We start from the raw sequence: 9,234 nt of genomic DNA, 5'->3' as shown, positions 1-9,234 counted from the left end.
GTGCTGTTGGGCTCGGGATGCAAATATTGCTGCGAGCGCATCAATCTGCGCCTGGTGTCGCGCCGCCTGCAATGCTAATCAGGAAACCAATTTTGACATATTATGTAAGCCAGTTTCTGAAACAGAGCTTCTTGGCAGGCCAAATGTAAACACAGACACCCTCTTGCATCCAATTTAAATGAGCACGTTGCACCAGGGCTTGGTTCTGTTGACTTATTCCTGATTTACTCCAGTGCAAAAAAAACCCCAACACACCACAACAAAACAACAAAACAATGGGGGGAAAAAACAGCCTTCAATTCAATTACTAGTGCAGCAACAATTTGAAAAATGGATCTAATTTTTGAAGAAGAAAATGTGTTGGAATGAACTAATGCAGGGTGGTGACTTGGGCACTGTATGAGCATCAGCACAGGATCGGGAGCACACATGCCATTCCAGATGGAGTTAAGCAGGGAGATGACAGCTCCCCTCTCCCTCATCCTCCCAAGCCTAACTAAGGTCCAGGTAGTGCCCCCTGGGTTGAGCCACCCCTGGAGGGTGACTCCTTTCAGCTTCCCTGCTCTTCCATCATGGATTTGCAGGAGAAGGACATTGCCTACCTGGGCAGCACGCAGAGTCCAACAGCATTATCAGGTGTTTTGAACCACTATCTGGCCCTGCTGCAGCTGTGCTGGGGGTGGTGGGAACCCAGGGCATGACAGAATATTTGTCTCAAGAGGCATCAAAGGTCTGCACCACATCAGTGCATGGCTGGATGCCAAGACCCATTGAACCACTTGCTTTGTCCACCTGGCACAAAACTGGCAACTGGCCCCACCACTGAGCCAGTTGGAGACCTGGATTCATGGATGAGATCCAGTTTCTACAGACTATGATCTGAGCTCCAGAAGGCACGTGTGCTGGATGGCAGACTGCAGTGACCAGCAGCTCACCTTCCAAAGGCACAGGGACGAGCTGAAGGTCACAGCTCAGAGTTAGAGGGAAGGAAAAAAGAGAAGGGATGCATTTTACAGGCCCCTACAAAAAAATTATCTACCAGAGAGATGAACAGGATTTATTAAAGTGAGGAAGAGCTAGAATAAAATCTTTCATTTGCACTTTTCTCAGGACCATCTGGAGCACTTGCAGCTGCCAAAAGCACAGCGTATTTCTGTAGGCAAGAGGAAGCACGTGGGGTAACAGGATACCTGGAAGTGGCCTTTGTCCTGCTAGTGGCTCTGGGCATCTCCAGAGTGTTTTAAAACTAAACTGTCAGTGTGAAGTTGAACGGTGATGTTCCTGCCACGGCAGAGGAAAAGAAATCAAGTGAGAGACAGGCTCTGTGGTGAGGTCAGGCGTGCTGCTGCAGAGCCTGTTCACTGTGTGTGTCAGGGATCCCACCGGAGCTGCAAAACATAACCTGGCACTCAATCCCCTTCTCAACATCAGGACCAGGATATCATTTATCATACCTGGCTCTTCTACCTTATAAAATAAAGGAGAACAAGAGAAAGAACACTTCTGGCCTTTAAGCAAATATCCCACCCTGAGCTTTCAATGATGAGAGTAAACCTGAGAGCTCCTTCCTTGGTGCTGTGCAGCACTTTCAAGCTATGATCATAAGCAGCCAAAACACCACACATTTGCTGGCTCATCAGGTTTTACTCTGCAAGTTTGGAAGTACACAGCTGCTCAAAGAATTAAAGTTTTTTAGAAAACTTACTGCTGTCTGAACACAAAAGAGAAAAGGACAATGCTTGAAAGGAATGCAGCTGACAAGTAAGCATCACTTGAGAGGTGGATGGGAGGGAGGTGAGATGCCTGCACAGCCCAGCGTGTTGGTGTAATGCCAAGGAGTAGCAAAGATTGGGAAGAGGTGTCCCACAGACCTGAGGGATCTCACAGGTTCTTGCCTGAACCACTACAAGTCCAACTCTTTGCCAGCCAACCAATGCCCCCCAGCACTCACGCTGCCCTCCCAGCTCAGAGGCCAAGGTGTGACCAAAGCCCCAAACCAGATCACTGCAGTGACTCCCATCCCAACCCAACACCTCATCTGAGGTGAGAAGAGCAAGCAACCACTGTACAGACTGATGCAGCACAGCACCTCCCTCCCTCCCTGCAGTCTGTCTACACACAGCACATTACAGTAACAGGCAGGCAAAAAAGTCCTTCATTTCCAACATCTCATTTTTGCTGTCATTTTAAATTATTTGCAAGAATTCCTGGGGTTAGAATTCCAGCTGTTATTCAGGGTGAGCCCATTTGGAAAGCCATCACTATCCATCCAAGCATCCCCTGGATTTCTGATACTCAGAAGAGTGTTACTGCCACCTCCTTATTCTTAGTGCTTTCTGCATTTTTCAACACTAAGTTCTGTTTCTACATGTCTTAAATACCAGACACCAAAACCATATAAAATAACAACCTGAAGGCCAAATGGGCATGGACTGAATGATGAAAACAGCTTGGAATAAAAGAACCAGATTAATTTCTATTGTAATTTTTATAGCTATTTAACAGGAAGAATGAAAAAAATCTAATTACTGTCAACTGTAAGTTTTCAGCTACCCAGCCAGCAAAGTGCTGTTATTAAACTACTCTATAATTGGCTCTTTTACTCCACTTCCCACAGAAGTTGTGTTCTTTCACTCATAGTTAAACTCATAATATTGGCTTCATAAGTAACCCTGTCAATCGAAATCCCCGGGGGCTGGTGCAAGGATAAAAATAGCAAGGAGTTGTTTTTTTTTTCCTTGGCTTTCCTTCCAAGTTCCTGCAAGCACCAGGGCTGGGGCTGAGTGGTGCCACAGGCTGCTGCACCCACCTCTGACATGGAAGCACTGCTCCTCTGGCTCAAGCAAAGCCCAGGAGAGGGATGGATCCTTCAGCACCCCACCTGCACTCTGTGTCTGTCCTGAACCAGCAAAATCCTGTCCATCTCTCCCTCCTGACACACAGCTCAGGTGAGCTACTTGATGTTGCATAACTGAGCCCAGATGTGATCGCCTGCCCTGGAACTTTGTGCCAGCTCTGGAGCTGAGCTGATGCTTCCAAAGTCCGTGGATGGATGAAAAACCCAGGTTTCTTCCTTCCCTCAACTGCAAAGATGGTGTTTCACATACAAAACCACACTGAAACACCCAACTACATGTTAAAGCACCACAGATACCTCCCGAGATGAGCATCATTTGTCTGGGCACTTAACTCAGGGGACTACATAAAGCACCAGATTTTCACCCATCCAAGTTCTGCAAGCTCTGTCTGAAGCCCTACTTGCTCCCTGTGCATTGGACTGATGCTCCTTGCTAACTCCTGAAGTAACCCTTCCCTGGAGACAGCAGTGGATTTGCTGCGGAAGATCCAGGCAGGGTCTCTTCCCGGAGCTTCACAGAGCAGAACATCCTCCCTACCAGGAGCAGAGATGCTTCTCTTGACCACGACACAGCATGTATGGTGGGACCAAATCCACCATTCAGCTCAGGTTTAGGATGAGGTGACAGGGATGGAAGGGCTGAGGGAAGATGGATTTGGCCTCATACCCAGACCTAACATCCCAGTCTCTCTGGAGACAACAACCCTGTGCCAGGGTTGCTCTCTGGTGGGCACACACAGAAACTGCCGAGAGCCAGCAAGGAGCAGATGGGACACAACATGTTTCCCAAAGTGGTGTCGTAGGGGGAGGGCCTGGGCTGCCCATGTCAGGAGGGAGCCAGGGCTCTGCATGCCCCTGTACCAGCTCTGGAGCCATCACACCGGCTGCTGCTCTGCTGAGCAGCCCTCACGCTGCTGCCACTGCTGCCCCAGCCCCACAGCACAAAGCACTCAGCATGGTCCAGAGAACCACAGAATCACAGAATCCTACGGGTGGGAAGGGACCTGGAAAGATCACCCAGTCCAACCCCCCTGCCAGAGCAGGGTCACTCAGAGCACATCACACAGGAACGTGGCCAGGGGGGTTTGAATGTCTCCAGAGAAGGAGACTCCACAGCCTCTCTGGGCAGCCTGGCCCAGGGCTCTGTCACTCTCACAGGAAAGAAGTTCTTCCTGATATTCACATGGAACCTCCTGTGCTCCAGTTTGCACCCACTGCCCCTTGTCCTACCACTGGACATCACTGAAAAAAGCCTGGCTCTGGCCTCCTGACACTCACCCTTTACATATTTGTTAACACTGATGAGGTTACCCCTCAGTCTCCTCTTCTCCAAGCCCAACAGACCCAGCTCCCTCAGCCTTTTCTCATCAGGGAGATGTTCCACTCCCTTCAGCATCTCTGTGGCTCTGCCCTGGACTCTTTCAAGCAGTTCCCTGTCCTTCTGGAACTGAGGGGCCCAGAACTGGACACAATACTCCAGATGCAGCCTCACCAAGGCAGAGTAGAGGGGGAGGAGAACCTCTCTTGACCTACTAACCACCCCCTTTCTAATGCACCCCAGGAGGCCATTGGCTTTCTTGGCCACAAGGGCACATTGCTGGCTCATGGGCATCCTCCTGCCCCCAGGTCCCTTTCTCCTGCACTGCTCTCCAGCAGCTCAGCCCCCAACCTGGACTGGTACAGAGGAGAATCCCAGGACACCAGCTGAGGTGCTCTTCCTCCTAGAAGAGGCACCCTGCCTATTCCAGACACAGACAGGCGATATCACACTGACACCACTCATGGGCTGTGTCTGAAGCCATCCCTGGGATGGCAGCAGCCCTGCCCATCCACCCAGGAATGAGAAAAGCACAGAAGCAGTTTAAAAATCTGTGCAAAAAAACCAAACCAACAAACAAAAACACCTGCTCGTCCTATTTCCCATCCCCCAGTAAGAAGGGACCAACCCCAGCACAAAATGTGGCAGCCACACAGAAACCATTGCTTTCCACACAAGCCCCAGGTACCTTCCCCAGCACCCAAGCGAGATCCCAGGTTCAAACCCCTCTGTGCACAACCCTCCACAGGAACACGGCCCTTCCCTGAGCTCCCTTATTCCTTCTTCTTGCCACCACATCACTTCACTGTGTGAGACAAGAAGACAGAAGGTCTCTGGCCTCATGTGCCCAGGCTGCTGAGCTCACAACAGCCCCTCAGAGCTAAAATAAACACGGCCTAACACAGCGCTGGCCTTCTCGCCCGTGGTGTTTGTGCAAAGGAACCCTCAGGCTGATGGATCTCCTCACCCAGAAAGCTGCAGAGACCCAGACAAACTGTGCTACATCCAAAGCTACCCCAGCGATGGCTGTCACTGAAGTGCCAGCCCCTGAGCAGGGCCCACAGCCTCCACATCTGTGCCAGATGCAGGAAGGTCAAAGGTGGGAAGTGAGGAAGTAGCAGGGATGAAGGAAACCCATTTGTGTGACTGAGAGTTATCTCTGTGTCCAAGAACAGGATGAAAGGAGAAGAGCAAAGGGCAAACAGGGACAACTGAAGCTGTCAGACACAGAATCACCAAAAACTCCTATGGGCAATAAGTATTGTTGATGGCACAGCCTGCAGAGAAACTCAGAGCACCGGAAGGGACAGAGTGGCAGGAGCCAGCCTGCCTCCACCAGAGCTGACAGAACACACCTCTCTGGATGCTCAGCCAGGTTCTCAAGGAGACCGTGGCAAAGCAACCAGTCTTACAAACACAGGTCTTACTATCTAGATCAATGTCCTTCAGGACCAGTCTCAAAAGCTGCTGAGGGCTCCTGATCTTCCTCTATCTCCCCCAGACTCAGCTGTTCCAGGTGTGTCCATTTAGTCTTGTCAACTCTTCATCCTCAAAGAGAAGGGACAAGAGGCCCAAGCTATCCTGTGCTTCTCCTGATGTGGCCCAGTGCATTTCAGAAACTTCCCATCAACCAGCAGCAGATCCTTCAGGAGGAATCTGGAAGAGGAGAGCACAGGCTGTGTAAGCACCAGGTGAATGAAAGCCAGGCCAACTTTCAAGCTTGCACAGTGCTCTGAACATGCAAGAAAATGTGTGCAGGGTCTCACTATTCCCTAAATTAAAGTACTACAGATAAAAGGGTGAAACTGTATTTCAACTGACTAGTTGGCCAGGGAAAAAGTAAAAAGGACCTCCTAATTAGCAGTAGGATTTTAGATACCAAACCAAAGCTTTCATCTCGACACCTACTTTTCATTTAATACAGTTCAATCAGAGAGGCCATCAGCTTTCCTAGATGGAAGTGATTAAGGAATGCAAGGGCTGTTGTGTTTGCTGTTGGGAGAGCCTTTCCTTTGTGCCCCTGGATGCATCCAAATCACCAAAGTTTTGAGCCAGCTGTTAGGCCAAGTCTTGTTCCAAGATGTGGGCACCTCACTGCTCCAGCAATCAATCCCCACTGTTGCAGCTCCTTCAGATCTGCAGTCCTCTTCCTCTGCCACATGACTGCATCCATTTCAGGAGCAAAACAGAGCTGTTTTCGATGAGCACACATGGTGCCACCAGTATGCCCACGTGTCTGGGTGGAAGGGATCCAAGTTGACTGCACAAGCCCACCTGATGATGCAGGACACTTGCATTTTGGCCCTGTGATGGACAGACTTCTGAAGGAGGAGCTGGTCCCACATGACAAGACCATGGACAAGTGAAGAATCTCCACATGGAGAAAGAAGCTGGAGGAAGGTAAAGGGTTGGCGATTTGGTGAAAGATTACTGCCCTCTGAGTGATGGTGATGTCCAGGCAGACAGAAATGCAGGACCAAGAAGGTGGCTACACCTTCTGCACCCTGTGCTGCTTATCTGTCCAGTTCTCTCTGAGATGTGCTGACCACTGAATATCATGGGGGTGTTCTGAATGGTCCAAGTGCCCAGAGAAATCAGTCATGCCTCTGACAGCCAGTAACACAGCTGATGCCAGAAGTAGATAACATCTTACCTGAATCATCATCACCAGGGGTCTTCCAAACATCACCTTCAGGAAGGTCAGGTGCTGAGGTACCATATTTCCCCTGTGAATGAAGGGGAATGGTGCATTTTTTAAAGGCAGCCACACAAGTGCTGTAGATGGACCTTCCCTGTGGACCACAGAAGACTGTCCTTGTCCAACCATCAGAAGGCCTCTGGGCAAATCAGGTCCTTGTTCTTGGGCTTTTGCACATTTTTGTGATTATTAGATTCAAGTGTTTGTTAATATTTCTTGAAGTGAGAAACCCCCAGGAGCACTTAGTAGGTTTGCATGGAAGACAACACTCTTGCACACCAGTCATTTCCAGTAAAGTGTTCCACAAATGTCTACATGTACATGCTTGTTGGGGATTTATGCAAATTTATTCTACAAATAATCTTGTCAAATAATTCTAAGAGTGAATTTGAGCTGAGACTGTCTGAGATCGAAGGTGTTAGGTTATCAGACACAGTGGGTGGCATGTTAATGAGTTCATTTCTTAACTAGTGGGTATAAGTGAGAGGTTTGATCTACAACTAAAAGAAAAAAAATGGAAAGAAAAATTCAACTTAGAGCAAAACAGCTACTCCTGAGAAGATCCACATGTGGGCACTTGCTTTATCACCATGCCTATAGAAATGTGTGGAGCAGCTGTTTCAGAGTAGCCCTGTGTATGGATAAGCCTGGAAAACTAGGCTCCTGGTCTAAATATTGACTGTCTGCAAAGAATATCAGGTAATAGTCTCTTACAAAAGAGCTGTTTCTATGAATTTCACTGGCATCCCCTTTGTTTATCTGTGTGATAGAGGCTGAGGGGAGAAGCAAACAGGCCTGAAAGCCAGCAAAATGAATTCAGAGTTATTTTGAAGAGGACTTCTTGTCTCACAGTTAAGAAAACACACCAGGAGACAGAAGAACAGGTGTAGGTCCCACCTCTGCCATGACATATTTTTGATATGTAGAAAAGCAGGATGAATTTCTTGCACCAAACACAAAGCATTTTCTCTTACTTTAACACTCAGTTTTCCTGAGCAATTACCTCACTCACAGCTCTTTGCATCCTACTGCAGCTTTGTTTTACTGGAATTGTCCTTGGGTTTGTACTTTTTAATTTTTTTTCCTCCCTTCTAAGAAGCACTTTCTCTCTCCCTTAAAGTGCTTAGCAATGTCACTCACGTCACCCTCTGGATGCCAATGGAGCTATTCCCAACAGCCACTCAAAAAATACATAATCACCATAATTACTGGTGGCATCTAATTAACATTCAACTTCCTCTCTGCAGTACCTACAGATGGACAGCCCATTTATTTCAACCTAAAGCTAATGCTCCCCTAATTATTTCCTGTCACACGAAGCAGCCCCCCCTGTGTCCCCCCTCATGGTGCCTCTGTCTGGCACAGGGGGAAGGGGCAGAGCAGGTCCCTCCACATGCAGCAGGGTCAGTCTGCCATGGGATCACCAAGAAATGCCCCATGCAAACACATGCTCCCAGTTCCATTAGCTTCCTTTATCAGGATTCACACCCACATAAAGTCCAAGATGGCAAAGGAGCTGCCTGCATCAAATGCAAAAATACGCCCAGCAGCATCGCTGGGGCACGAGGCTGCAGCCACTCCCTGAGAGGCTCAGTGCTCCAGGTTTGACTTCATGGGAAAGGACAGAGCATAAACAAGCCCATAACACACCCATGCCTCTAGTTCCTGAGGATGCTGGGGGCTGTTTGCCCCTTCCCATGTCTGTGGTCCACCCTGTGAGGCTGGGGCACTGCAGCACAGCAGAAGGGCTCAGCCTGGCTGCAGCTGGGGCCACTGTGCTCACACCAGAGCTCCTGCCCAGTCTGCTGGCTGCCAAAATTCACTCCCAGCAGCCAGGAGGCAATGGGGTCAGGGTGGGCTTTCTGATGGCCTCAAACCCTGCTGGGTCCTGGTGCTGGTCTCCAGGCTGGAGCAAACCCTCTGCCATTGCCTTTATTCTCCTTTCCTGGCCACTCTGTAGCAGCAACAGGATCAAAACTGTTTAACCCAAACATGATTTTTAAAATAGAGACAGGCAGGGATTAGACAGATGAAGCAGCCTGTTCCTATGAATTGATCAGTATCAGGCAGTCATTCTGACTCAACTGAAGTCCACATAAGCCTGTGACAGTTTAGCTGTTTCAATCTGCTCCTAATTCTTCTTTGTGGCTCTTTCTACCCTGTTCACTAATCAAGTAACTTTTTAATTCTCTCAATTTCCAGACACACATCACCTCCCCTGGTAGGAAAAGCAATGCCTGCTGCTGCCATCTAGATGAGCTCCAACTCATTAGCTCTCTGTTTCTCTGAAAACCTGCCTGAAGATTTATTTTCTCTTTTGCTCATGCCTCTCCATTTTCCTCTGTCTCTGCTATTATCTCT

Source organism: Chaetura pelagica, unplaced genomic scaffold (genome assembly GCF_000747805.2).
Source record: "Chaetura pelagica isolate M959 unplaced genomic scaffold, ChaPel_1.0 scaffold364, whole genome shotgun sequence".
Taxonomy (NCBI): Eukaryota; Metazoa; Chordata; class Aves; order Apodiformes; family Apodidae; genus Chaetura; species Chaetura pelagica.
This window is presented reverse-complemented; position numbering follows the sequence as displayed.